The following is a 22,621-nucleotide window of genomic DNA, read 5'->3' on the forward strand; positions in this document are numbered from 1 at the left end:
TAAGTTTTCCAGTGACGCCATGAAGTCAAATGATCCCGTAATACTGTTGGGCTAAATAATAATCTAATAGAGGAGTAGCAGATGTAAGACTGTAAAAATGAGTCACTAAAGAAACTCAAAACTAGATAAAGGTACCCTACATTCAACCACCGGTGGTGAAAAACCATAGCAGAACCACATCTACAATACACAGGTCATGCTGACCTAACTAGATATTTTTCAGTGAAAGATTTGAAAGTATAATAATATCTAACTACCAGTATAAAGCAGTGGAAAATAAATTTTCTTACTGGCAGATAAACCCCAAAGCCTACCAAAATATAGTCTTCTTGGTGACTATGGTGTAAATTAATACTATTTAATAAAGGACAGCAAGATAGAAGCAATGACTGCACACCACGATAAAATTCTGGAATACGTTTCTTGTTAAAGTAGTTAAGTCAGTCTTTGCAGTATGACAAATCATGGGCCTGTGCTTTCATAATATGGCAAGTGACAGTACCTCAGGAACCATTCATCCTATGGTTAGCAACTCTTAATAACTAACATTTTACCAAAAGACAAAATTCCAGACAGCCAATTGGAGTGGCAATGGGTTAAGTGGTTAATACTATTAGAATGCACCCTTTCTAAATAGCAACGTTGAATTAAAGGTAAACAATGAAGCTACACGTGTAAAGCACTATAACGTGCTGAACCACCAGGTGACAACACTAAAGCACACTACCTAAACAAATTTTGCCATGAAAAAAAATTATTTTTGAAACCAAAAGTGAGATGAGAATGAAAATACTGTGAAGTATATAATAGGGGCTGCTAGAGAATACCAGCAAAACTAAACCATCACTCATTACTACATCATATTTATGGACCCTAGATGACCGTTTAAAAAAAAAAAAACGTGGGAAGACAGAGGACAACTATAGGAAAAGCACATTGATACATACCATGTTTTTCATTACACAACAGGACTTACCACAGGGCATGTGCTTACTGGGGTACATTTAACAAAAGTCAACTGAACTTACTGCAACAAAACTACAACACGTAGGCCAGGTGTGGTAATTCCAGCACTTTGGGAGGCCAAGGTGGGAGGACAACTTGAGCCTAGGACTTTGAGACCACCCTAGGTCACATACCGAGACGCTGTCTCAGATAAAATAATAAGATAAAATAAAATAGTTGGGCTGGTAGTGCACACCTGTAGTCCCAGCTACTCAGGAGGCTGAGGCGGGAGGATGGCTTGAGCCCGGGAGTTCAAAGCTGCCATCAGCTATAATAGCTCCACCATGTTCCAGTCTGGGTGACAGAGAGACTTTGTCTTAAAAAAAAAAAAAAAAAAAGTACAACAGTACTTTTAAAAGCATGTGAAATACCAATACTTTTACGTTTTGAAACAGTAGTACATTAAGCCTTTAACACTAAAATATAGTCCACAGACGTGATGAACTCCCATGAGGTCAACTCACTTAGGAGAAACACACTAACACTGGTGACTGATGAAGATAATCAGTATATATTTAGTTTAATGGTAACGATAAAGCAGAACCATGTAGCTAATAATAGTACTGAACTAAATAAGAAATTGTACATCAACACACTTTACTAGACAATATTAAATACCTATGCAGTCTATAAGCCAGGAACTGTAATTAGAAAAATGCATAAAATACATCATGCACCCTTGGAAATCCTCAACATAGCACAGTGATTAGGTTACCATATTAGTTTTCACTCTAGAATTTCACACCAAATTAGTTATGCAAGCTATGCAACTATTCAGAAGGACGCACTATGGACTAAGGTGGTACTACAGAATTTCCACAAATTAGGTAGCGACACTGGGCACACTTCCAACAATGCAAAGGATGTCAAAACCTATAAACCAGAACTTGTAACAAGCCAAAAAAAAAAAAGACGCAAACATCCATGAACATTTTCAAACATATTTTTGGCTCACTAACACATTGACTAGGGTACTGTATTAATATCCCTATGAGAATCAAATCCATGATAACAAGCATCCAACATAATTTCAGAAGGACATGCCGTGGACTAATGGTAGTACTTTATTTTCCACCAAAAATTACTTTGTGTACACAAGGAGGCCATACTGAACATACTTCCTGACAATAAGGGAAACAAAATAAAACAGAAATGGGGGAAAGAAGCCTAATGTTACAGTATTCTCCTCTTATCTATGGTTTTCCTTTACAAAGTTTCTATTACCTGGGGTCAAACGTGGTTCAAAAACATTATATGGAAAATTCCAGGAATAAACAATTCATAAATTCCAAATTGTCTGCCATTCTGAGTAATGTAATGAAATCTCAAACTGTCCAGCAAAAAGAATCACCCCTTTCTCCAGTGTATACCCCACATTATATGCTACCATCCATTAGTCACTTAGTACCCTTCTCAGTTCAGATTGACTGCTGCAGTAATACAGTGCTTAACAATGACCCCAATATAAGAGTTGTGATGCCAACAATACAGATGTGCCAAAGAGAAGCCCCAAAGTGCTTCCTTTAGTAAAAAGGCGAACATTTTCAACAGAATAAGAAAAAAAATTGTATACTGAGGTTGCCAAGAGCTATAGTAACAAATCTTCTAAATGCACTTTGGGAGGCCAAGGTAGGAGGATCATTTGAACGCAGGAGTTTGAGAAATTGTGCAGGAAAAAGAAATTCGTGCTAGTTTTGCTGTCACACCTCAAACTTTGCCACAAGTATGTATGTGTAGGTAAAAACATATAGAGTTCGGTACTATCCAGCTTAAGGGATCCACCAGGAGAACTAGAACCTATCGCCCATAGATAAGGGGTGGAGGAAATTACTGTACAGGAAATTAGCCACTTTAATATAATTACACTGACCAATTTTAAGATGTCACCTTCGTGTGGAAATAAAATGACATTATACGTAAACAGCTTTTAACTGAATATATTTTTTGCCTCTATAGTAAGGAGATCAGATTATAATGTTATGATCTTCCTATAATCAAATTTCTGATGGGAGTGGGGAACTAACATTTCTAAAAGGTCTTTTGGGTGAACTGAGTACTGCAAGGTTTCCATAACAATGCTTCTTTCTAGTCTTTTTATTCCAATAGAGTACGCAAATCTGGACAGCTCATTGGAGTTTCAAGGTTCAAGGGTGAAAAATCTAGTTTATGTGTTGTATACAGCTAATTGCAAGCCTACTATTTCACATACCATGTAACAAAAACTGAGCTATAAACAAGGAAATCATACAAGCAAAACTACATATCAGAACCTACTACAATAGCTAAAAATCACAATGCCCTCAAGAAAGCTACATTAATATTGGTTTACTAATAGAACAGCAAACTAGATAGCTACTGGAGTGATAATCTCTGAAGGGCAATACTACCAATGCCACTATCACAAACTATAAATAATCAATTACTAGTGAATTTCCATTATCATTGCTTAGTGCAACAGGAAGTCACAAAATTTAGAGGTGCACGATAAACAGAATGGGAAGGCACTACAGGTATCAGTAAATAGCCCTCCTAATACCTCAAAAAAAGTGGAAATACACTATTGGCCCCCAAAATCCTATCAGAGTATTCTTTTAATTTAAATATATGAATAAAGGACACTTAACAATTATACAATACACTAGTGATTATGAGAAGAAGTGTTGGATAGTAATACTAGAAAAAAATTAGGGAACCATTTCAGGTATGTGCAGTTCTGCCAAGGGCACAACTATGTGGACAAAATTCATACTACACATCTATCATATCAAGTTACTTCACAAGACAGCACCAAATCTAATAATTCATATGGAAAATAGAGTTGACCATCACTTCTACAGGGCCCTTAATTTTAGAGGGCCTTAAAAGGGCGTAACTGTAATGAAACAGTGAACCAAAGAATTACAGTACCAGTGTACAATAAAAAATTACATTTTAAAACTTTGAAGGTCTCTACCAATTTCAATACATTTCTGGGCAAATAGCACTGAGCCATTAAACTGTAGTACTAATGGAACTGATTTCCTAAACTCACATGAACCTCCAACCATCTGTATCAGCAAAATGCAACACTGCATGGTACAAATTATGTACTACAGAACTTGTCACTAGACATCAACTGTCCAGAATTCCACAACGAATCTGGAAAGGCCCAATATATTACAACCTATGAAAACTGAACACTATTATCCTGGAGTTACTGGGATTGAACAAATGGCCATATGAGAACCAAGAGAATCTGGCAAATATTTTTGACTAAATTCACCTATACTGTATATACTTTGTCAAAAGTCCTTATAAAAACTATTTTTGTCTGTAGGACAAGAATGATATTTCTATTAATTAGGAGCAGATACAGATTCTTAACTTTGGACTCTATGCCACCAGCTAAAAAGCACTGCTGTGTAGACAAATTTAGTACAAAACTTCCAATTGATTCGTTAACCAAGTCCCTGAAGAAGCACCAAATTAAAAATTTTAAGATTACAAATGTGCTAGAAAAATACATGATACCAATACAGGGGAGGGAGTTCTAAAATTACTTGCAAATGACAATGGTAAGAAATCAAATTTGGTTATGAAACATTCAGGCTAAAGGACCAAAGCATATATACCTCTACACTTAAAGCAAAAATGTTGGTTGCTTCGTCGAATGTCTTTATTATTGAATAATTTATTTCCAATGTTGCTGAAGTGCTATATTAAGAGGAATTTTCTTCTTTCATAAATTTATCAATTTATAAAGGGCAACATTGTGAGGGCAAATAAAGCACTACTTAAGATTCAGAGTAATGAGTTATTTGTGCAAAATACATCACAAAATTTGGCATTTAGACATGTGAAAAATATGGGCAATAAGCTACTACTTAACATTGCCAAAAATTCATGACTCCCCTCGCCAACTCCCCACTCCCAAGAAAAAGTACATAGGTACTAAACTTATGGAAATACATTGCATTGAATAGTTCCTTTAAAACCTTTAATATTGGCTGGAAAGAACTGAGGAATCCTAATTAAACTAGAAAATACACAAGAAATGTGCATGTAATGTACTCTCTAAAGGGGCAACAGAGTGGACAGTCAAGGAACTCCACATATTCATAGTGTGATTTGCAAGTTTCTAAGCAGCATCCACAAATAAAAAGTAGGTGGCTGAAGTTATAGGCTGATGCTACACATTAGTAACACAATGTGATCACACAAATTTGGCAAAACATAAGTATTCAAGTTTGAGGTCAATCAATTTGACAAAACGTATGTCAAACAGATGTCAGATAGCAAAAGGCTACATTAGGGACTACAGATTTGCACATTAGTTGTTCACCATCTCAAAAACAAGTACCAAACCTTTATTGAGTAAATTCATTGTACCAAATACCAATTGGCACAGAATGGAAATATCCCTACTAGGTAACATGAGTTGGCAAACGTAACCAGACATTGCACCAAAACCAACCTAAAACAAACAAAACCCTAAACACAATTCGCCTAACACTGTGTATATGAGAAAGCATGAATACTATCTCCAAGAAGTCCTTAAGATCCTGTATTTTCCTCAGCTGCATAATCTTACTAAAATTTTACTGCCTCAACATTAGAAGACAGCACTGTACCTGTTATTTCCAAAAGACAAGGCCATGCAAATGCATATGAAAGATTTCTATTGTTTTCCATTTTGTCCAGAGAAGCCAAAATTGGAATTTCAATTATACACAGATCAAAATATCCCATTTGCTGAGTTTAGCTGCTAATTGGATGTTAAATCTAATTTGAAAAACCAGGGCAGGTGCCGTGGCTCACCCCTGTAATGTAGTCTCAGCACTTTGAGGAGCTGAGGTGGTAAGATAGCTTGCGCACAGGAGTTTGAGACCACCCCAGGCAACATAGCAAGAAAACCTTGTCTCCACATAAAATTTAAAAAGTAACCAGTGAAGCTAGAAGATAGAGTAGCACTACTTAAGATGTTTATCCTACTTCAGGACAGCAATAATCTGGGAATGGATGTTGACAATACAACTGCAAAGCAGCATATATCAACATGTATAACAGGAGCAGATTGACAATTTATTAAAATTTTTTAAGACAGAGTCTCGCTGTGTCACCCAGGCTGGAGTGCAGTGGCGTGATCTCGGCTCACTGCAACCTCTGCCTCCCGGGTTCAAGCGATTCTCCTGCCTCAGCCTCCCAAGTAGCTGGGAGTACAGGCGCTCGCCACCACACCCACGTAATTTTGTATTTTTAGTGAAGACGGGGTTTCACTATGCTGGCCAGGCTGGTCTTGAACTACTGACCTTGTGATCCGGGGACCTTGGCATCCCAAAGTGTTGGGATTACAGGTGTGAGCCACCATGCCTGGCTGCAGATGGACGATTTAAAAAGGGTTATGGCATTAGCTCCTCTTCAAGAAGCCAAAGTACTACTAAGACATTCATAAAAAGCTCCTAAGAGAACTTAGTTATAATACTAATGTTGGGATTCAGCCTGTTAAACCTTAATTTTATGAAACGATGTCCTAGACAGAATGCTTGAAAATAATTAAGTGGCTACTAATATCATTAGGTTACTTAACCCAGTAGTGGTTAGCTGGGAATACATAACCCAGTCTATCAGGTAAATGGTTCGGAACCATAGCAGAAAAACCTCAGTTGACAAAAAAAAAAAAATTAACAGCTTCATGCCCACTTGCAAGATGACTGTCCTTAGAGCTATCACCTTGCCAATGGGTGGAGAGTCTATTGTAAAGATATGGTTCCCATCCAGCAGGGATACTATGGTAGTGGACAAAATTTTATCAGCATCTTTCCAGAGAGCAAATAATTTGAAGATACGCACTAATACCATCAAGAACTCCACCTTTTTAGGACTCAGGGACTGTTGTGTGTTTATTGCTTGTGATGGTAAACTCTCATCTAAAATTTTCCTGCTTAGTTCAATCTAGGTGATACTTTATTAATGCCATAATTAAGCAATTCTGATTTCTTATCAGTTGATATAGGAAATATTTCACAATATGCTGACAGGTTCTAGAAAGCCCCTTTCTATGCATAGAGATTATGACAAGCTATATAGAGACCTAAGTGTTTCTAGATTAAATGCTTTAGTCCAGTGTAGGGAGGAATCAACGAAGGTGAACTAACCTTAACTTCCAACGACGAAAAATCTTCTGTGCTGCAACATGAGGCTCCTTCGCATCACTGAAATGGCGAACCAGAGAAATATATCCACGAATCCCACCCATACTCCAAGGACACAGAAAAAAGTATTTATTCCCTCCCTTGTGCAAAGTGTGCAGTTTGTAGTTCCCTCATGCATAAAATCCAAAGTATTTTGCTTTAAAATGCTATTTTGTGTGCTGGATCTAAATTTTAAGATGTATAAGCTAGTTATATATTTATATTATTATATAAATTTTATTATATATATATTCATAAGCTCTGTCAGTATGTTATGCTTAAAGCTTAAAATAAACCAAATCATTCTTTTCCTGACTGCTTTTAACATGTAGTTAATGTTGGGATTTGAACCAATCAGTGCAAAGAAAGCTTTCAGGGCCCTAAAAACTAAGTACAATAAGCACCGCATACAGTCAAAGGACAGATACTTCAATATAGAGTACTGAATACAAGGTGCACTGGCCAATCCCGCTGGCAGTGACCAAAGATTACCTTTCTCAATGTTTGTTGGCATCACAGAGCTCTTTTGGCTACATGTACCACAAGCAAAAGTCACTACTACCATCAGGCTCATTCCTCCTCCCGATGAAAGCACAGGTATTCCTTGTTGTCTTCACTGAAAACCTTTTGCAGACATTCTTGAGGTTGATACCCAAAAGCATCCTTCTGGGTCAAAACCATATCACAACATCCTTTACTACAAGCTCTGGTCTTAATGTAAGGTATGGAATTTCCTAAATCATTTATTTTGGAGTCCCATCCAAGATCTCCTAACTCGGAATAGCACATGTAGTTAAAAAATAGTATGCAGTGAGTCCCTGAGATGAACATGAAGAATTCAGCATAGCAGTATCTGTCTCGGCAGTCTTCTGATCCTGTCAAGAAGAAACTAGTGAAAAGCACAGCTAACCCAAAGCTAACCCTTTTAGCTCCCAACCTAAGGGAACCCATGGGATTTCACAAATATATGTATTAGGTGAGCAAGGGCCGTGCCTGCATGTTGCAGTATTCCCTTGGGAACAAATGTACAGTGCTGGTCCCTATCATCTTGTCAAGGCATTCTCATCACCTTTGAAGAACACTGGTTTCCTGTATCAGGTGAATATAGTTTTCAGGATCAAAGAAACTTCTCAGTAAGTTAACTTTTCTTAACTGTACCCTGAAGTGTAAAACATGGAATATAGGAAGTGCTTAAAGTCTTGCTGAAGCAGATGACTTCTAATGTCTGTAGTTGTGTTTGTTGCTTAAATGTCTTGTACTTACCAAACACTAACATTATTTGGAACATGTGAAATCCACAAGAAAACTTTAGGAATATACACAGCCCAGTCCCCATTTTAGTCCCTCTGCCCCTCTCCCATCAATCAAAAAATTGAACACAATAATAAGTATTCAGAAAACACTGACAGGACGCAGGCTGGCCCATCAACCCCAACATGGCACTAGAAGCCAAGGAAGGGGCAGAGAGGAAGCCTGCATATAATAATGGAGGCATTACAAGTTGCGACTTTTATATAAAGATAGTCCATAAACTTCATTTTCAACATATTGAGCAGGTTGAAAGTGAAATAGTAAAGTTACGAAGGAGAAACTTTTAAAAGTCACTGCTAATAACCAAAACGGCTGCTTGTCAGGGCTTGGTAATAGAACTGCAGCCATTCCTGACTTTCAGGGCACGTGATAGGTTACGAAACCCTGTCCCCTGATTCTTACAGGATATGCACCCTTCCCTCCATGTTGCCCCAAACACCTTCTCTGATGCTCCCCATCACACAGACACCACAGCCCCATATCACAAGAAACCATCCCTTCCATATAGTTCCCGTGTCCTAAACCCAAGTGGTCCCTCACACAGTGTTTGAACTCACCCAGGGCATGGGCAATTGCTGACCCTCAAAATACATGAAACCAGCAAAAGGAGGCAAAAGTAGGACTATGACTTGTCAGCAAGATAGGGGAACAGGCTTGGGGGTGATGTGAAGATGGCTGCTGGGATCACATTTCTTCTTGGACTGATGCTCAATTTCTTCAAAGCAGTTTTTCCTTCTTTGAAACAGATTCCAGATAGATCCTCCATCCCTTCCCTTCCCTCCCCTCCTGTCCCAAACCCTCAGGGCCCTACCCTTAACTATCTCTCCTTCCCAAAAACTTTCAAATAAAATTCCCAATAACATCAACACTTGTATTACAGGAGATGTTTACCAGCTATACACTATCCCACTCCTACTTTTTATTTCCCTTTTGTTATATAATAAATGAGAAGCCAAGACTCTAAAACTTCTTAAACTCCAAAAACAAAAGTAATAGAAGGGTACATGCAGTTTGTTTGAGTTTTCAATCTAGCCTGGGGAAGCCCACACAAGCCACCCTACACCCAACCCCAGATCTCAATGTTCACACCTAAAAATTGACGGGTATTATCAAGGTAATGAAGTAATCATCTATTAAGCTCTAGTATTCTATAGATTATGGACTTGTATTCCACTTCTCAAACCACAAGTCCCTTACCTTGAGGCTCTGGGGAGGTACTGCCAAACTCAAAACAACTCTGACAGTAGCAGCGGCCCCAAAGGACTTGGATCAATATTCTGAAGATGAAGAAGGTCTTCCAAATAAGCACCATGAAAAAGTCTAATGCCAAATGAGTTTTTCTTCTACTGTCCTGCCCTCAGGACATAAGGGCACTACCAGATTCTGCCTAAAAGCTACCTTTAAGGTTTGATATAAGGGAACATGAGGCATCCAATGCCCAGGTAAAAGTAAGGGAATACAATCCCTGATATTTGGGAATGCACTGGGACTAGGGTAAAATAAAGTGACTTCTTGGACAGGCTAACCTAATTCTATAGGCAGTATGAAAATAAGAGGTCATTGGTGATGTGGTAAAAGGCTAAAGGTAAATAGGGGAAACCTACAAAGGGCTCCCTAAATCACTCGTGATCACTCTCTTGGTAAGTCATATACTTACTAAGTATATACTTCTGCTAGGCAACTACTGGGAAATTTATCCACACTTCTCTTCCTGTAATATATGTTAGTATATCCTAAATAATTCAAAGCTTTCTTTGAACTATAAAATGCCATGAATTAAGCCTTCGAATTCAAATTGAACTGGAAGGCATTCTGATCTTGTTAAAATTATTCTCTCTCCAATTCACACTTACCTGTACAATGTACATTAATAACTAATTTGTTAGAGGATTAATACCAATAATTAACTTGCTAGAGGACCCAGGAAACAGAATATCTGCAAGGCCTAGAGTAGATCATAAATAAATGGGAATGCAGACATAAGATGTTCAGTTTTGGAACAGTAAAGCTATAATGAGTTTTCTTTAAAATCAAACAATTGTACAATGCATTATAGTCTATAACTTATTCTGTAGTTCAAATAAATAAAATTTTACCCTGTTACAGAAAGACAGCCCTCCTCCCTGCAACATTTCAGACTGGATGGATTGATTCCTCACCTGACATAACTCCAAAATCCTCACTGAACAAGCCAGGAAGTCAAATTGAGGCTAAAGACCTGAAAGTACAGGGGACTAAACCCGGAAAGTAGTATCTGTAGCAAAATAGTTGACCTGATGGCTGGTTGGCTCCCAAGAATCTCTCTGTCCTGGTAGCCAGATAAAGTAATCAAGGGGTAATCCTATACTTGGTAAGCCAGTGGAGTACTTAGGAACAAGTCTCATGTTAAAAGGCTTCTTCCATGGAGTGTGGTTAATGTGCACAAACATGTCTATAATAAGGTTGTTAGGACAGACTCACCATAACAGGAAATAACAGAGAGGTCAAGGGTATCCAGGAAGTCCAAAGATGACAATGTAGTACAAATAGAGCAATTAAGAGGTTACATTCTTGCATTGTAAGACATGGGGGTTCAAAGAGAAAGTCTAGAATTTACTGGCTGGCCATTCTTGCCAAGTTCTGAACTTTTATTGATTTGATGACCTCTTTGAAATATAATAAAAACAATAGTAACATTAGTGTTGGTGAGATGAGTATATCAATTAGAACAACCTGTAGGTTTGGCTCTCCCTAAAACAAGCCAACCTTAGGAAGAAATGTCGTTTAAAAAGAAAATAAAAAAGGCATTTCTTCCTAAGGTTGGCTCTTTAAAAAAAAAAGAGAGAGAGAGAGAGAGAGAGAGATTGATTCTTGCTATGTTGCCCAGGCTGAAGTGTAATGGCTATTCACAGGCATGATCTCACTACTGATCATCATGGGAGTTTTGACCCGCTCCATTTCCGACCTGGGCTGGTTCACCCCTCCTCAGGCAACCCAGTGATCCCCCGTGCCCGGGAGGTCACCATATTGATGCCGAATTTAGTGCAGGAATCCAATCGGCATAGCTCACTACAGCTCAGAATTCCTGGGATCAAGCAATCCTCTCTCCTCACCCTCCTGAGTAGCTAGGGCTACAAGTGCATGCCTGCAAGCCCTGCAAAAATAGCCTTTTTAGAAGTCATTTCTGAATGGGGTTATTGTTCCTGCCAGGTTTGAAAAACATGCGGACACAATAGTCACATCCAGGTGTGTACTAGAGAGGCACTGCACTTAATCCTACCTACCTAAGCTATAAACTTTTCAGACTGTGTATCCTTGGCTGATCTTCCTAGGAGGACAGTCACCACTGGATATTGAAAACGACCTAATTTTTACCTCTAACTGACACATCATTGATAAAGATAATGAGTCTTTACTATGTGCTATCGGGTTCAATGTTACTGAGAGTAGCTGCCCTCAATTACCCCATCAGAAAAAAATAAGGAATATTACTAGAATTTACTTCCCAAGTTAAAAACTGAGCTATGCATACATAGAACAGTGTGTGACACTTAACATTTAATGTGTGCTCAGTTAATGTTAACTCTTGGGAGGTTTTTGTTTGTTTGTTTTTTGTTTTTTTTGAGACAGACTCTCTCAGTCTGTCACCCAGTCTGGAGTGCAGTGGCACGATCTCGGCTCACTGCAACCTCCACCTCCTGGGTTCAAGCAATTTTCATGCCTCAGCTTCCAGAGTAGCTGGGATTACATGCATACACCACTACACCCAGCTAATTTTTTTTTTTTAAGTAGAGATGGGGTTTCACCATGTTGGCCCAGGCTGGTCTCGAACTCTCAACCTCAGGTGATCCTCCTGCCTCAGCCTCCCAAAGTGCTGGAATTATAGTCATGAGCCACCGTGCCTGGCCTCTTAACTATTGTTATCAAAAGACTGCTATAAAAAAAGAATGCACCGCTTAGAATGGAAAAACAGGTAAGAGATGATTAAGAGATATTTAAATGAGGCCGGGCATAGTGGCTTATGCCTGTAATCCCCCAGCACTTTGGGAGGCTGAGGCAGGCAGATCATTTGAGGTCAGGAGTTGGAGACCAGCCTGGTCAACATGGTAAAACCCCGTCTCTACTAAAAATACAAAAATTAGCCAGGAGTGGTGGTGTCCACCTGTAGTCCCAGCTACTCGGGAAGCTGGAGCAGGAGAATTGCTTGAACCCAGGAGACAGAGGCTGCAGTAAGCCAAGATCACAACACTGCACTCCAGCCTGGGTGACGGCGTGAAATCCTGTCTCAAAAATAAATAAATAAATGAATAAATAAATAAATAAATATTTAAATGAGAAGTAACACAGTTGTTTTTGATGGAAAAGTACTGCAAAAGCAAATTAAAAGCGTAGAATAACCTTACAGTCATTAAAATCATCTAGTGAAAGAGAAATGAACACAGCCATGTCCTAGCATAGGGATGAAACTAGAAAACAAAGAATAGAAATGCAAAACATGCGCATATGCACACACACACACACACACACACAAAATCAGGTCTCTAACAAGTTTGGTTTGTAATAAGAGAAATCGTCAGAGAAATATGCCCACAAAAATGTATCCGTAAGTATGTTAAATATACTGTGTTCAAATTTAATAAAAAACTGAGTCCTAATATTTAAAAGGAAAAAAATTTAATCAAAAAATAAAGGAAATGTTTTAAAACGATCCTGGTCCAAATGAAAGATTTCTATGCATTCACATCTAAAGAGAGGAAAATGTTCTTGTTAAGAGCCACCTAAAAATGCCATCAATATCCGTACACACTAGAAAGAAAGAAATATAGCAATAATCCAAGTTGGTTCTGCATACGCTTTAATTGTGCCATGCCTTTTTTTTTTCAAATATTTGAAAATGAATACCTATGGCCTTTTATAATTTTTTTAATACAAAGTATACTGGAGGAAAAGAAAATATTCTTTGTAACCCTAAGTCATACATATATATTTGAACTTATTACTTCCTTTAAAAAACTGACTGAAGGCCCTCAGAGAATATGGAGGAAATACGAAGGAATAAAGAGAAAGCATCAGATGTTCAGGTAGTGGACATCAATTTACATAACACGCTGACCTACATTAAAATAATAGCTTAAAAAAAGAATAATTTTTAAATCATAAAAGTATTTTAATGTAATTGTTTCACTTTAATCAAGGATAAAAAGAATGAACAGTGATGCCAAAGATATCACATCTAGAATAGAAAATATTTGTGTTAATTTTTGGAAAGCCTGTGGTAATATCGCTATGGCTGCCTCACAGTCCCAGTACATTGAAGTTGCATCTTAATACTTCAGAGTCAACGTCGAGATTTTTATTGCAAAAGTTAAACGATTCTTGATTTTATATGTTACCATGACCAAGCCCATTAGCTTAATAAAATGTGTAAGCAATTAACAGAAGCATCACATGAATGTTCCAGAGCAGCATAATCCATTAGATAGCAGAAAAACAAAATGTGGTATATAAGCAAATTGCATATCTAAACAAATACATACTAATAGATGTGGTATATAAACAAAACATGGTACATAAACAAAATGAATGATAAACAAAATGTGGCATATACACACAATGAAATATTATTCAGCTATAAAAAAGAATAAAGTTCTGACATATGCTATAACATGGATGAACCTTGAAGGCATTGTGCTAAATGAAATACGCCAGAAGCAAAAGGACAAATATTGTATGATTCCACTTATACAAAATATTTGGAATGGGCAAATTCAGAGACTGAAAGTAGATTAGAGGTTACCAAGGGCGAAAAGGAGAAGGAGACAAATGTACTATACTAATTCGAGATATTAACAATAGGGAAAACTGGGTGTGGAGCATATGGGAACTCTCTGTACTATGTAACTTTTCTGTAAATAAAAAACATTGTGAAACAAAACATTTATTTAAAAAAAAGAACAAAACAGGATGACATCCACCCTCATAAAAATTTACCCTATAAACAGATTAACACATATTTTGAATTTTCTATGTGCTAAAACATACTTACTACAAATTCAGGAAGTCAAACTGAACCAAGTTTATAATATCCTTGTAAAATCCCAGGTGTGCAAGGACAATTTTGGAAAACCTGTTTTGTGCTACAGCGGTAAAATACAGGTTAAATAGCCTGGACTCGTGTGTATTTGAAGAAAATTACTTAAGCAAGTGTAAAATGGTTAACACTGCAGTATAAACTAAAATGTTTTGGAAGAGCAATTTGAGAAGAACTTTAATAAATAAGAACTATTCTTATTTTTACCAACTTTTTCAAGGATGCCATCATATAGAAATCATAGAACTACTCACAAAAAGACACAGGATTAAGTTTTAACCGCACCATTTTTTTGTGAAAGGGACAATCTAAAGTCTTATTAATAAAGAAATGTTAAATTATGTTACATAAATTATGATATCCATGAATTTTCATTTCACATTAACAGTCAAGTATTCTGATGCATAGTCCAGAGTCACATGTTAAACACTAAAATTGATGCTATTAAAAACAAAAAATTGAATGACTTTTGTATGAAAAGGGGTCCTGTTTAAGCCATGCAAAGACCATGGGGCAAGGCAGACAACTCTCTATGAATATGACAGTCATGACACACCCCATAAGAATTACTTATGACTCAACCAAGAACACAAGCAGTATGAAGCAATGGGCATGCAAGAAACTATAGATCATGAAATATTATCAGAACTGTTTCTGATATAGCTCTGCTACTGTTACTATGTTACAGGCACTCTTATTAAAAAGCCCCCTATATTAATTCTAGTAAGTAAATTTTCTGTTACAAAAGTCCATATAGGCATTTATACCATGTGACATCTGGCAGAAATATATATAATAGTAGCAAGGAAAAACAAAAAACCTGGGTAGAATTAATACAAAATAGATTAATAAAAGCATTCAAGATGGAGACTAGTAAACTGTTGAAGTAGGGAAGTCAAGAGTCATGAAAAGTCATTGACTCAAACATTATTAAAACAGAACCAAAAAATTTAGAGTATACGGAATGGCATCACATAAATGAGTCTAAACATAGGCAGCAAGAGGCACAATAAATAGCAACATTTATAGTACTTCCACAATCAAAATAATTCTATGCTATCAGAGGAAAAGAGAGTCAATGACACCAACCAGTGAGTCCAGAAGTCAAATAGATGAGAATTTAGTATTTGATGTGTAGAACTTTAAATGAGTGAGCAGGCACAGGGGTACTTGCCTGCAGTCTCAGATACTCAGGAGGCTGGGTCGAGAGGATCACTTGAGCCCAGGAGTTCAAATCTAGCCTGGGCAACATGGCAAAACCCTGTCTCTTAAAAAAAAAAAAAAAAAGAGAGTGAGCAAAATGTAGATTTTTCAATAAATAGTACTGGGACAACAGCTAGCCATTTAAAATAAAATGTGAAATCATTATATGGCTACCAACCTCAAAGTAAAATCCAAAATGATCAATAACTTAAAAATAACTAAATCATGAAAGTACTTTGAGATATTGATTTCCTCTGACCTACTAAAAGCTATATTCAATGATTTTCTAAAATTGAACCATTTTTGCATGGTTGGTATGAACACCACTTGCCCAATTGTGTATTGATCATAAATTTGCTCCTGGATTCTTGTTGCCAAATTTTTATTTACGTTATTTCCTTATATATCACTATTAAAAATAGGCTACAGATTTTTCAGTTTTTATCAAGCTATAAATATGCCGACTTCATAATAAGACCATTGTCTTTCATATGCAGAGACCATCTCTGGAAGGTTGAAGGTTGCTTGTATCTGGTAAGGAGGAAGATTGAGAACTGGGAATCTAAAAGCAGAAAGAAGACTTTTAACTAAAACAACTTTAGTACAAATTGAATTTTGTAGTATTTACCACTTGCACATATTACTTTTTTTTAAAACAACTTATAATCTCATCTCTACAAAAAATTTAAAAATTAGTGGAGAATGGCCTGCGCCTATAGTCCCAGCTACTAAGGAGGCTGAGGTGGGAGGATCACTTGAGGCCAGGAGGTGGAGGTTGCAGCCAGCCAAGATGGTGCCACTGCACTCCAACCTGGGTGACAAAAGGAAACCCTGTCTCAAAAAAATAAAATTAGCCAGGCGTGGTGGCACGTGCTACTCAGGAGGCTGAGGTGGAAGGAGTGGAAGGATTGCTTGGGCCTGGGAGGTCGAGATTGCAGTGAGCCATGATCTCGCCACTGCACTCCAGCCTGGGCAACACAGTGAGACTGTCTCAAAAAAAAGAAAAAGAAAAAAAAGAAATGCCACTGGACTGCAACTTATAAATGATTAAAATGGTAAATTTTACTCTATATATATTTTACCACACACAAAAGGAAAAACAAATCACCTGGATCTTCCAAACATTGTATATAGAAAATTTTTGTTCTCACTCTGGATACACCTGCCCCATTCTCCTAGCACCTAGAGGTAACTGCTTTCATATCTGAGTGCTATATGCTTAAAAAAATATAAGTAAACATGTATGTTTCACCCATTTTCTTCCACAGAAGAAAACTCATATGTATTATCTTTATATGCCTTTGTTTACTTAATATAGCCTTCAAATTTTCTATTACTGCATAGACTGCCACCTCATTCATTTCTACAGCACGGAATTGTAGAATTGTGAGAATCTACCAGTTTATCCAGTCCTTTATTGATGAGCCCCTGGATCGTTTCCAACTTTTGCTATTATAAAATATTCTTCAATGTTACATATACAACTTGTTTCACTTTTTCAGCTATGTAGGATAATTCTTAGAAGAGGATTCACTAGATGAAATAAAGGTGACTTTAATTTTTTTTTCTCCCTTCGCCCCAGGAAGGCCGCCTCTACTCAGCCAGCAGCAAGAAACAGCCTGCTTTGGAGGTCAAATGGAGGGCTGGGTGGGGCCAGCTTAAACCTTCTATCCCCAGCTCTTTTGAAATTCCAGATCCCTGGCTTTGTCTTAAGCAAAAGTACTGTGGAAGCTGCAGCGTTTCCTCCTCCTTTCCAGAAACTGAGCGAGAAAAGCCACCCTGGAAGGTGTACGAATGCTGCCTCATGCCCAACAAGCCACAGGGCCTGGACGCGCTAACTGCAGCCCCACAGCCACCACCCACCAAAGCCCAGGGAGATTACCCAGGGCAACTATTACTTTGATAAATATCTCCAAAGTATCCTTCATAAGTATTATATTATTTTGCATTCCAGCATTCTATAAGTGCCAGTTTTCCCACAGTCCTGCCAACAAAGTTCTCAAGTATTAACTTTCTGTAGCTTTTCACATTTCTCCTATAAATGACTTAAGCATGCTTTTATATATTAAAGTGCCATTGGTTTTCCTGGGAACTATCTGCTCATGACCATTGCTCATTTTTAACTAGGGTCTTTGGATTTTCCTTATTTTTTTAGAAGCTTTTTATATATTAATGGAGATTAGCACTTAATATGTGTTGCAAATATTTTTTCCAGTTTCTCGTTTCTCTTTTGACTTCATTTAGAGCATTTTGACACAAAATATTTTATTTAAAAAAATTAATACTAATATTTAAATATTTAAAAATATGTTTTATGTAGCTGCATTTATGAATCTTATTTTATGGCTTCTATGTTTGAAGAAAGATAAAGATGTGTTTACAATGCAGTGAGCAAAGGATAGTTTCATTAACAAATGGAATATGTAATTAACTAATTAGGATAGAGAAAAGAGTAAACCCTTTTCACTTAAATATCAGGTTAAGAATTAAAAGACTTTGGAAGAATATGACAAAATATACTGATTTGGTCTCAGAGTTCAAAATTCCTTTCTGAAAATAAATCTGTTAGGGACAAACTGCCCCAAGAAGCTTCTTGGTGCTGCCCGCCCCTCCCCACTCTGCAACTCCTCTCCATGCTGCCCCAAGCCTCTTTACATTTCTAAGCCCTTATCTAGGCGCAGCAGTGAAGCCAGCAGACTTTACCTATCAGGCCTCGCTGCTATAAAGCAAACCCCAGTTACAAACCATCGGGACCGCACAGGGGGAGGTCGTGGGAAGCATAAACAAACTTTACCTACAACCCTCCAGTACCATAAACGTCACAAGGTGATAATGCGGCAGAATTAACCAGCAAACAACCACCCCGGGATGCGGCCATACCAAAGAACTCCCTCAAACTCCCTCCCCAATATAAACCCCTCATTCTGTAAGCTGGCTGCTGCTGCCTCCTTTGTCTGTGATAAAGGAGCCAGCGGGTTTAATAAAAGCTTGCCTGAACTTGGGTCTTGCTCTCTTGTCCTTTCTCTCGGCTGACCTTACAAAATCAAAAGTCAAATATTTACTTAAATATGTTCAACTCAATTAAATTTCATGTCATGACACATCAATCTTTTATCTTAGGAATTCTCCTTTTGGTATTAGGAATAAGAAAAGGATTGACATGCTTAATATCCTTAATATTTTAAGCACTCTTCCATTTTTTTTTCTTTTTTCTTTTTCTGGTTCAGGTTTGAGCATTGATAAACACTCTTTAAAGAGAAACATTTTAATGTTTTGGAAGTGCTTTCCATAGTAATAAGCCTGTCCTCCCTTGACTCCTCAGCCCAGCTGACTAGCCTAGCTAGGAAAGAGCCAGTCAGGCTGACAGTTAATAAGAACTCAAGTTCATGCCTGTATTCACAGTGCTTTAGGAGGTTAAGGTAGGAGGATCACTTGAGGCCCTTAGGTCAAGACCAACCTGGGCAACATAGCCAGACCCCATTCTCCAACAACAACAACAACAAAAATTAGCAGGGGGTGGTGGGAGGCTGAGGCAGGAAGATCACTTGAACCCACGAGTTCAAGGTTGCAGTGAGCTATGATCATACCACTGCAATACAGCCTGTGCAACAGCTTGTACAACCCTGTCTCCAAAAAAAGAACCCAAGTTTTCAATATGCATAGCCACACATAAACTAGAACTTAAGCTCTAAGGAGTCCTGTGAAAGCAGAAACTCTGAGTAAGTAGAAGCCCTAGGGTAGAGAAGGGCATAGAAAGTCAAACAAGAGAGCAAAACAACCTGAGGCAAGATGATGACAAAGCAAAAATGCAGCGCAAACATGAAGACGCTGGCGGGCACACACACATAGTTTCTCCAGATGCCTCGATTTCCTAATAGCTTTCTAGTTCCCCTTACTGAGAGGCATAGCTATATACCAGTTCCTTTGGTGGATTTCCAGTAAAATCCCTATCTCCCTTACTGCTCACAATCCCTTGCAGCCTTGCTAATTACAGCCCCCTCATTTGATCTGGCATTTGTGTTCTTCACAACAAAAACTTTACTAAAACCAGAGGCAAAATATAAAAGTGTATCTGTCATATAATGAAGAATAAATCTAGTCTTTGTCTCCTGTTCCTGGTACAGAGCTTCAGAGAGGCTTGGAATTTCCTGATTAATGGAAGTGTCTTTGTTATTCGTAAGGAGCCCCTTTGGACTATACCTGAGTTTATACTTGGGGGTGACTCAAGGTAGGCCCTCACATAGTTTCAAAGGACGAGCTGGCCATGCCAGACAGGCCAAGCATATGATTAGAGGGTTGGAACTTTTAGCCACATCCCCAGATGTTCAGAGAGTAAAGAGGAGGTGGAGAAGGAAGTTAATCATGTGGCCAGTAAAACTCTGGAAACTCAAAGCTCAAGGAGCTTCCTGGTGGGTGAACACTTTGTGTGTCTGGTAGTTAGTGTTAACTCTGGGTAGTGTCAGAATTGAAATGAATTGCAGGATACCCAGTTGGTGTCAGACAATTGGTGTCAGAACAGTCTCTATCACTCATTATTCACCTACCAACTAACGAAATTATTAACTTTTTTCCACCAAAATAGTACATTCTCATTAAGGAAAAAAAAAGGATAACCAACATGAACATTTTGGTGGCTATACTTCAACATTTTTAACTCTACTAGGAAAACGCAGCAAAGAGGTTACAAAACTTACCTCAATTTTCGATATGGAGGAAAATATGATTATCTATATCAAATTATGCCCAGATACCACAGCCAATCTGTGTTTTTAAATCTCGTCAAATGAAAAGGCCTATTATTTTAAACAAACTTCCTATAATTACACTGACGTGAAACCACACAATAAAAATCTAATATTCCCTTGTACTTCTTTCTTAAAGAATGGTTCCGGGCCAGGAGCGGTGGCTCACACCTGTAATCCCAGCACTTTGGGAGGCCGAGGCAGGTGGATCACAAGGTCAGGAGATCGAGACCATCCTGGCTAACACAGTGAAACCCCATCTCTACCAAAAATACAAAAAAATTAGCTGAGCATGGTGGCACGTGCCTGTAATACCAGGTACTCGGGAGGCTGAGGCAGGAGAATGGCATGAACCCAGGAGGCGGAGCCTGCAGTGAGCCGAGATCGCGCCACTGCATTCCAGCCTGGGCGACAGAGCGAGACTCTGTCTCAAAAAAAAAAAAAAAAAAAAAAAAAAGAATGGCTCCTTCCAAATATTTAAAAGCCAATTTCCAAGTAAACTGTGGGGAAGGAATGACATCCAAATTTTTAAATTAACACAATTCTTTCAGGTAACTCTATGCATAGTATGAGAGCAAAAGGAGGCAAACAAAAACAGCCAATATATCAAAGATTTTGTTTAAAATCCTGTAAGCTTAGATTATTGTCTTTAACTTAACCTAAAGGACTCCCAATATTTTTTAGCATGCCCCAAATACAACGGGAATCATGTATTTAAACTCACTCTTATTAAACTGGCCCACTTCTGCCCTTAAGCATGTGATCAGTTACAGAAGGGTCCAGTATTTAACTGTTTTACACGTTCAGCATATGTGCACAGACTGAGACTAAAATCCTTAGGAAGACCTGCTGCCAAGGTTGGCCTTTTACTAGATTGTTTGTGCAAATAAAAGTGGGTTATGTGGAATACCTGCTTTCCTTCTGGGAATCTGGAATTTTGGTACACGCAAAGCAGAAAGTGCCTACAGGACCAACCTACAATAGAAACTTTGGGTGCCGAGTCTCCAATGGACTTCTCTAGCAGAAACATGGCACACATGTTGCCAAATTTTTATTGCTACAAGAATGCGCTCTGTATGACCACTCATGGGAGGGAGAAAGCATAAGGAGGCCTGCACGCTGGTTCCTCCAGACTCTACCTTCTCTTTTTCCCTTATGCTAACCTTAGAAAGGCTATATATGCTTATTTTGTTGCTGTAACAAGTCTTAGCTGTATGACTTTATGTTGAGTCCCATGATCTATGACCCGCAAGACACTGTCTACTTTTCAGCATTAAGTTGCCAAACCATAGAGGCAACCTTTCTTTTTTTCCAACTTTCAAAATGCATTTTCACAATTACAGTTAAATAATACATGTATGTATAACAGTTACATGTTTCTGGTTATAATTCTCCTGTCGCACTTTCATTACTAGGTTAGAACTGTCAATAAATGAGATTACACATACAGAACACAAAACCACAGCTCAGTAATTACTTCTGACTTAGAATAAAATGTTACACTGGTTTTTAGGCAAAACGGTGCATTTACCTAGCAAAGCAAGACATTTTTTTTTGGACAGGGTACCTTTCTCCACAAAAAAGGAACAATGGTATTTCCCAAATTTGTTTCCTAATCTCATTCCCAGCAAGACACTTTTCTTCTTTAGTGATGCAGAAGATCCTTTTACATATTAAACTAAATTATATAGTTTATGTCCTACTTTCAGTTAATGTCATTACTATCAAGTTCCAGGCTAATAAAAACAGGAACTTGGTGCCCCCCTCCCTCTGTCTCTGTAAGGGAGAGCTTCTTCCTTCTGTCTTCTCTCTTCCTTGTTGCCTATTAAACTCTCCACTCCTTAAAACCACTCCACGTGTGTCCCTGTTGTTTTATCTGAACCGGCCTGAGGAACAAGAACCCTGGTGTTCCTCCACTCATCAGAGCCATATCATTTTGGTGCATGGGCCGGAAAAGGAAAATTCAATCATCAGACTGGTAAGTATGGAGCGGATTTCAACTTCAAATCTGTCCTTTAATCACAAGGCTCTCTTCCAGCTACCTTGTCACCAAACTTTCTATTGGTGGTCTCTTACCCTCTCTCTGTGTGTTTAATGTGCAAGAATCTTTACAGTTCAGG

At 38.0% G+C, this 22,621-nt stretch overlaps 1 long non-coding RNA gene across 5 annotated transcripts in view; it reads right to left on the reverse strand.

Annotated features, from left to right (window-relative positions):
• Positions 1-1,330: 1,330 nt before the first annotated feature.
• Positions 1,331-22,621, reverse strand: part of LOC116811811 (uncharacterized) — a 64,285-nt gene continuing 42,994 nt past the window's right edge. For 4 of the 5 annotated variants that reach the window (XR_004370526.2, XR_004370529.2, XR_009214313.1 and 1 more), the window contains one exon: positions 1,331-16,321. This is a non-coding gene — a long non-coding RNA (uncharacterized LOC116811811). The remainder of the gene's footprint in view (positions 16,322-22,621) is intronic. The other variant, XR_009214314.1, reaches the window with a different exon arrangement.

The sequence above is a fragment of the Hylobates moloch genome, unplaced genomic scaffold (assembly GCF_009828535.3).
Source record: "Hylobates moloch isolate HMO894 unplaced genomic scaffold, HMol_V3 SCAFFOLD_7, whole genome shotgun sequence".
NCBI lineage: Eukaryota > Metazoa > Chordata > Mammalia > Primates > Hylobatidae > Hylobates > Hylobates moloch.